This window comes from Capsicum annuum, chromosome 10 (assembly GCF_002878395.1).
Source record: "Capsicum annuum cultivar UCD-10X-F1 chromosome 10, UCD10Xv1.1, whole genome shotgun sequence".
Classification (NCBI taxonomy): Eukaryota; Viridiplantae; Streptophyta; class Magnoliopsida; order Solanales; family Solanaceae; genus Capsicum; species Capsicum annuum.
In genome coordinates this window covers 87,467,144-87,474,946 of record NC_061120.1, presented here as the reverse complement: position 1 = coordinate 87,474,946, position 7,803 = coordinate 87,467,144, and positions in this window count along the sequence as shown.

Sequence of the window (7,803 nt, the reverse complement as noted above, 5' to 3'; positions counted from 1 at the left end):
ATGAGTTAAAATACTCCATACACAAAATTGTCTACTATATAAGCAAAGGACACACATGTTAACATAATGATCTATTCAAATAAAGATTCTATTAATATAATAAGCAGTCTTTACATGGGATAAAAATATAATACTATAACACAAATTACATGGTTAATAGTATATCCTAACAATCTCCTACTTAGACTCATAGCCATGAATGTACAATTTTAACACCCATTTCTTTCACATACTTATCAAAAACCTTCTGGGTTAAGCCCTTTGTCAATGGGTCCGCCAAATTATTCATTGACTCAATCTTTAAAACTCTCACATCACCCCTTTGAGTTAATCCCAAATCAAGTGATATTTTCTCTCATTATGCTTACTTCTTTTATGGCTTCGTGATTCTTTTGAGTTCGCAACTGCACAACTATTGTCACAATAAAGTGGTAGTGGTATTTGAACCGAAGGAATAACTCCAAGCTTTTTCAGAAAGTTACCGAGCCAAACAACCTCTTTAGGCGCCTCAGAGACAGCTACATATTCCGCTTCCATAGTGGAATCAGCAACACATGATTACTTGATACTCCTCCAAACAATGGCTTTACCTCCTAAAGAAAACACATATCCTGAGGTAGATTTTCTAGAATCTTTATTCGACTGAAAATCTGAATTAGTAGACCCAATAGGTACAAGCTCTCCAGAGTGAAAAACTAGCATGTAATCCCTAGTCCTTTTAAGGTACTTGATTATAGGCTTAACCGCAGTCCAATGTTCTTCCTAGGATTAGACTGAAATCTGCTAACCATGCCAACAACAAAGCAGATATCTGGTCTAGTGCACAACATAGCATACATGAGGCTTCCTACAGCAGAAACATAAGGGACCGCTTTCATTCTCTCTATCTCATCGGTCGTTTTGGGCGACTGATCTTTTGATAGAGTAATTCCATGCCTGAAAGTGTAACGCCCCAAATCTGGTACCCAAAATGCTACACGGTGCTCATGACCCTGAAGGATCACAAGCTAATCGATGACTGATATCTGTACCTGTATACTGCATAATATACTGAATAATGTGGAAACATGAACTGAAAGGCCATAAGGTTCACATAACTGGAGTAAAACATAACATCTAAAATGGGTATGAAATACCTAAAACAACTGAAATAACTGTCTGAACATAATAGTATGGAAAGCCTCTAACTGGCTGAACAGTCTGAGTAAGGAGTTGATGGGACATGTCCCCAACTAACTCCAACTAATAAACTAATTAATGAGATAATAGGAAAATAATCATGTCCTCGAAGGATGAGGACTCACTGCTAACTCTGACTGCTGATATCTAGAATCTACTGATGCTCTAGAGCTCGTGTCTCTGAACCTATGGTATAAGACACCACAACGCAAATGCGTCAGTACTTTGAATGTACTGGTATGTATGTGAGGTAAGCTGAATGCATGGGGTTCATATGCATGAATAAATATAATAACAGACTAACTATCATGAGCGTGAGAGTACAGCCATAAGACATAAAAACTGACACTGATACCGTGATAAAATGATTACTGAATCTGAATACTGATAACATGACATACTGATAACTAATTACATGAGTGACTGTATCTGATAGTCCTGAATCTGATAGAACTAGCTGAGTTCTGTACTGTATCTGAGTTGACTGTATCTGACATTCCTGAAATCTAAAAAACTATCTGAGCTCTTGCCTGATACTGATACTGAAACTGTGGGAACTAGTCATCTAACCGACATGCCCTAAATAACGCATTATAGCTGAATTAGAGTTCAATTTGTGCCCTAATTGGAAGGGTGTCAATACCACGCCACTGGTAAGGACAACATGTGAGTGACCCTAATATAACAGGTAACTCCAATGAGAATGGTGGGAACCCTTATATATCAGGTTAAGCCACCTCATCTACCATCATATAGCAGGCTATGATGTCTCATCCTATGCTGGCTACATAGTTCTGGAACGCAAAGATTGCTTCTAAGAATCACACCCTTATATAACAGGTGAGTTCCCATCCTTGGGTTCACTGGATGCTAATTTCTAATCCCATCTGAATAGACACTGAACATGATTTACTGAACTAAACATGGACTGAGTTATTGAATTTCGTTGACTGATGGAATACTACTGATATCTGACAACTGACTGAGTTCATGTGATCATGGAGATTTCCTGAGTCATAAGACTGTTTGAAGTCTAAGGATCATAGCTTGACTGAAAGTATCGTGAAAACATGACATAGCTCTAGGTACACAATTAACATTTCAGGTACAAGTACCCCCAGGACTCGGTGGAAAGAAACTGACAAAGCATGACTTTCTTGAATACATGACTAACATCACAATCCATAATACATTTATTGAAGCATTTCATCAAACATATGATCTGCATAAACTTGTACATACGTGGGGATTTCATGATATCATCCTAGTTGGGCATTTTCCTTCATCTAGGCATTTAATCAAACACATGGTAGGCATAGTATGTGTAAACAACATTATACAACAATTAAATATCATGATTCAATTCTAATTTCATCATTCAAAGGTTTAGGCATAGGTTAGCATGAATCTATATCTATACTAATCAAACTACATATAATTTATCACCCAATCATGGAATAAAATTCAATTACTCATTATCAACATGAACAAGAGCAGTCCAATCATGAAAATTCATAAAGGAAATTCATAAAACTTGAACTTAGAAAAAAGATTCTTGGGCTTCATGGATGAAAGGAGTCCATGAATGAACACTGTGCATATCTGGGTTGAATTTCTTGAAGTTCTTGAACTTGAAGAATTGGAATCTCTTAGTTCTTGAAGAATATTTGGATTTTATCCTTGGGGATTAATCTTAGAGAGAAAATCCTAATTTTGTTGTTGTGCAATAATAATGAACAATTGAGCTGAGGTCGGATATAACTGGGTATGTATAAGCGGGTGGTAGACCTAAAAGCCCCTTTTTAAAACGACTTTAATTTGCTGAATCGGGACCTGCGATGGCTCGTGCAACAGTCTGTTGCTAGGGATACGGTCCGTCGTTTCGACCGTCGTACGTGGACCAAGAAAAGGGCTTACTGCCTAAGTAGCGATAGCCTGGGCGACAGTCCGTCAACCTGCTCGTCACACTTTATCTAGAAGGTGGCCTCACTGTTTCCCTTACGACGTCCTGAGCGACGGTCCGTCGCTAGTCCGACGGTCCGTCGGCCTCACCGTCGCACTTGAGCGGTTTTACTACCTTCTGTATTTTGGCCATAACTTTCTCCTTCGATGTCGGATTTTGATGAAATTGGTATCGTTGGAAAGCTAATTCAATTTCCCACATGAAAAAAGTGAAAATTTTAAAAATACCAAATGTACAAAAGTGGATTCATCTTTCAAAGAAAACTTCTAACATTCTTAGGATAAATTTCAAGCAAGGAAAAAGTATGGGGTATTACAATATCTCCCTCTTTAGAACATTCGTCCTCGAATGAAACTGAGAGTGAGGAGAAGAACATGTACATACTGAACATGAATAACTAAAATATGATCTCATAACTGTCATGACTGAATAACCGAATATAACATACTGAACGTGCATATGTGATGCATGCGTAACTGATCCATGAATGCATGACTGAGTGTTCTGAGGAACTAAGTTTTCTCATAATGAGAATGCATGTGTGATGCATAATTATATAACTGAACTGATACATGAATGCATGACTGAATATGCAATAGTACTTGATATCAAGTTTGTGATGAACACTGAACATGAAAATGAGTAAGATTAAGGAGAACTGTTACCTTGAGCTTGATCTGAGTTGGCGGAGAAGATGCGAGGATACTTGGAACGCATGTCTGCTTCTGCTTCCTAAGTAGCTCCCTTGACGGAATGATTTTGCCAAAGAACTTTGACTAGAGGGACTTCTTTGTTCCTCAGTCTACGAGTCAGATAGTCTAGGATTTCGATTGGAATCTCTTCATATGAAAGGCTATTCTGAACATCTATACTATGAATGTGGACTACAACTGCTAGGTCACCTATATATTTCTTGAGCAAAGAGACATAGAAGACTGGATGAACTGAGGCTAGATCTGAAGGCAAATTGAGCTCATAAGCTACCTTGCCAAAGCGACTAAGAATCTTGAGGGGATCGATATATTGGGGACTGAGCTTTCCCTTTTTGCCGAACCTCTTCAGTCCCTTTATGGGAGAGATCTTTAGATAGACATAGTCACCATTCTCAAACTCGAGATCTTTTCTACGAACATCTGTATAAGACTTTTATCGGCTCTGAGCAGCGTGGAGTCTTTCTCTAATCAATTAGACTTGATCTAAGGCATTGAATACCAAGTCAGGCCCTATTACTGAGGCCTCACTAACTTCGAACCAACCAATTAGAGATCTACATCTCCTACCTTAGAGAGCTTCAAATGGAGCCATGCGAATATTGGAATAATAGTTGTTGTTGTATGCAAACTCAATCAAAGGAAAGTGGTCATCCTAACTACCTTTCAAATCAATTGCACACGCCCTTAGCATATCTTCTAGAGTCTGAATGGTCCTTTCTGCTTGACCATCTGTCTGAGGATGGAAAGCTGTACTGAGATAAACTTGGGTACCAAGACCCTTTTAGAATGCTTACCAGAAATGAGAGGTGAACTAGGTACCTCTGTCTGAGATAATAGATAGCAGAACACCGTGCAATCTGACCAACTCCCTGATGTAGAGTTTGGCATAATCCTCGGGTGAATAAGAGGTATGGACTGGAAGAAAATGGGCTGATTTGGTCATTCTGTCTACGATGATCCAAATTGAATCATACTGATGACGAGTTCGAGGCAAACTCATCACGAAGTCCATGTTCACTTCTTCCCACTTCCAAGCAGGAATAATGAACTCCTACATAGAACCACTAGGCTTCTGATGCTCTATCTTAACCTGCTGACATGTAAAATACTTAGCCACAAACTCTGCAATATCTCTCTTCATCCCACTCCACCAATAGATCTCTCGCAAGTCGTGGTACATCTTTATGGCCCCTGGATGAATAGAGTAGCGTGCTCTATGCACTTCTGTAAGAATTCGCTGCCTTAAGTCATCTACAGATGGAACACACAGACGACCCTGACAACGCAGAACACCATCTCCCCCTTGGGAGAAAACCTCTACCTTATGATCCTTGACTGACTCTTTTAACTTGACAAGGCTAGGATCTCTATCTTGCTTTTCTTTCACCTCGGAAACTTGAGATAATTTTGAACTACTCTAAACCTATATATCACCCTTCTCTGTATCAACTAAGCGAACACCTAGTCTGGCAAACTGATGGACTTCCAGAGCTAACTTCTTCTTACTGTCTTCGACATGAGCAACACTACCCATAGACAGTCTACTGAGAGCGTCGGCCACTACATTGGACTTTCCCAGATGATAAAGGGTACTCATGTCATAATCTTTCAAGAGCTCTAACCACCTTCTCTGACGAAGATTTAGATCTTTCTGAGAAAAGACATACTGAAGGCTTTTATGATCTGTGAATACATCTACATGAACACCGAATAAATAATGCCTCCAAATCTTCAAGGCAAATACTACGGTTGCTAACTCAAGATCATGAGTAGGATAGTTTTTCTCATGGGGTTTAAGCTGTCTGGAGGCATAGGCTATACCCTTACCATGCTATATGAGGACATAACCCAAACCTAGTCTGGATGCATCAAAATACACTACGAACCTATTTGAACCATCCGGAAGAGCTAGAACTGGAGCTGAGGTAAATTGAGTCTACAACTCCTGAAAACTCTTCTCGCAGGGATCTGACCACTGAAACTTAACTTTCTTCTGAGTCAATCTGGACATAGGGGATGCAATAGAAGAAAACCCCTCAACAAACCGTCTATAATAGCCAACCAAACCCAAGAGAAACCTATTATCTGATAGAGAGACAGGGCGAGGCCAGTTTCTTACTACTTCGATCTTTTGAGGATCTACTCTAATGCCATCACCGGAAATGATATAACCAAGGAATGCTACTGACCTTAGCCAAAACTTGCACTTACTGAATTTGGTGAATAGTTGATGATCTGTGAGAGTATGAAGTACTATTCTGAGATGGTCTGCATGATCTCGCTCACTGCGGGAATAGACCAGAATATCATCTATAAAGACTATGACGAACATGTCCAAGTACTGCTTGAACACATGGTTCATCAAGTCCATGAAAGTTGTTGGGGAATTGGTGAGACCAAAGGAGATGACTAAAAATTTGAAGTGACCATATCGAGTACGGAAAACTGTTTTCAAAATGTCACATTCTCTGACTCTGAGCTGATGATAGTCGAATATAAGGTCTATCTTGGAGAAATATCTAGCACCCTGAAGTTGGTCAAACAAGTCATCGATTATGGAAAGAGGATACTTATTCTTGACCGTGACCTTATTAAGTTGACGGTAGTCTATACATATTCTAAGAGAACCGTCTTTCTTGCGTACGAATAATACCGAAGCGCCCCACGGGGACACACTAGGCCTGATGAATCCCTTATCTAAGAGATCCTTCAACTGTTCTTTCAGTTCTCTGAGTTCTGCTGGTGTCATTCTGTATGGCGGAAAAGATATAGGCTGAGCGTCTGGAAGAAGATCAACGCCGAAGTCTATTTCCTTTACGGGAGGAATTCCTGGAAGATCTTCGAGACAGACATCTGAATATTCATTCACGATTGGGACTGATTCAAGACTGGGAGCATTGGAACTAGTGTCCTTAACACAAACAAGATGATAGACACATTCTTTAGATATCATTTTCCATGCCCGAAGGTAGGAAACAAACTGACCTTTGAAAACGGATACACTACCTTTCCACTCTAGGACGGGTTCATTCGGAAACTGAAACTGAACTATTCTATTTCTGCAGTCGACTGTGGCATAGCAGGAATGAAGCCAATCCATGCCGAGAATGACATCAAAATCAGTCATCTCTAATTCAACTAAGTCTGCTGAAGTGACTTTTTGAGATATCATAATCGGGCAATTCCTGTATACCCGCCGGGCTATGATGGTTTTACCCACTGGGGTAGAGACTGAAAAGGGCTCTGCTAGAATTTTGGGAGTGACTCCAAAATCGACTGCTATATAAGGAGTGATTAAAGAAAAAAAAGCTCCTAGATCTAGCAAAGCTTAAACATGCACATGAAAGATCTGTAATGTACCGGTAACCACATCAGGAGAATTTTCCTGATCTTGTCGATACTGAAGAGCATAGAGATGATTTGGACGTTGCCCACTAGTAGCACTGGAGGTAGCATCCTGCTGATTTGGGTGATCGGACTGAGCTGAGAAGCGATTATATTGACCTTGAGGACCTGGATGAGGACAGTCTCTGACTCTGTGGCCTGGCGTGCCACATCCGAAGAAAATACCATTGCCAGCTCTACAAATACCCTGATGGTGCTTGCTACAAGTCTGGCAAAGAGGATAGGTGCGGGCACTGCTAACACTGCCCTGGGACTTGAGCCTGGCGCTCTATCTTTGCTACCCTCTCTGAACTTAGAAACTGGAGCACTGGCTGAAGAAGGAGCTGGAACTGATGACTTAGGACGAAACTGAGAACGATTTTCTCCTTTTGACTTAGGCTAAGCAAAGTTGAAACTACTTGTCTGCGCTCTCTTATTCTTCTTCTCCCTCATCTTAATATTCTGCTCCTCTATCTATTGAGCATGATTCATGAGCATGGCTAAAGTTATGTCACTATTTAGCATGGTGGATCTACACTCATTAACAACGCTATCGTTCACCCC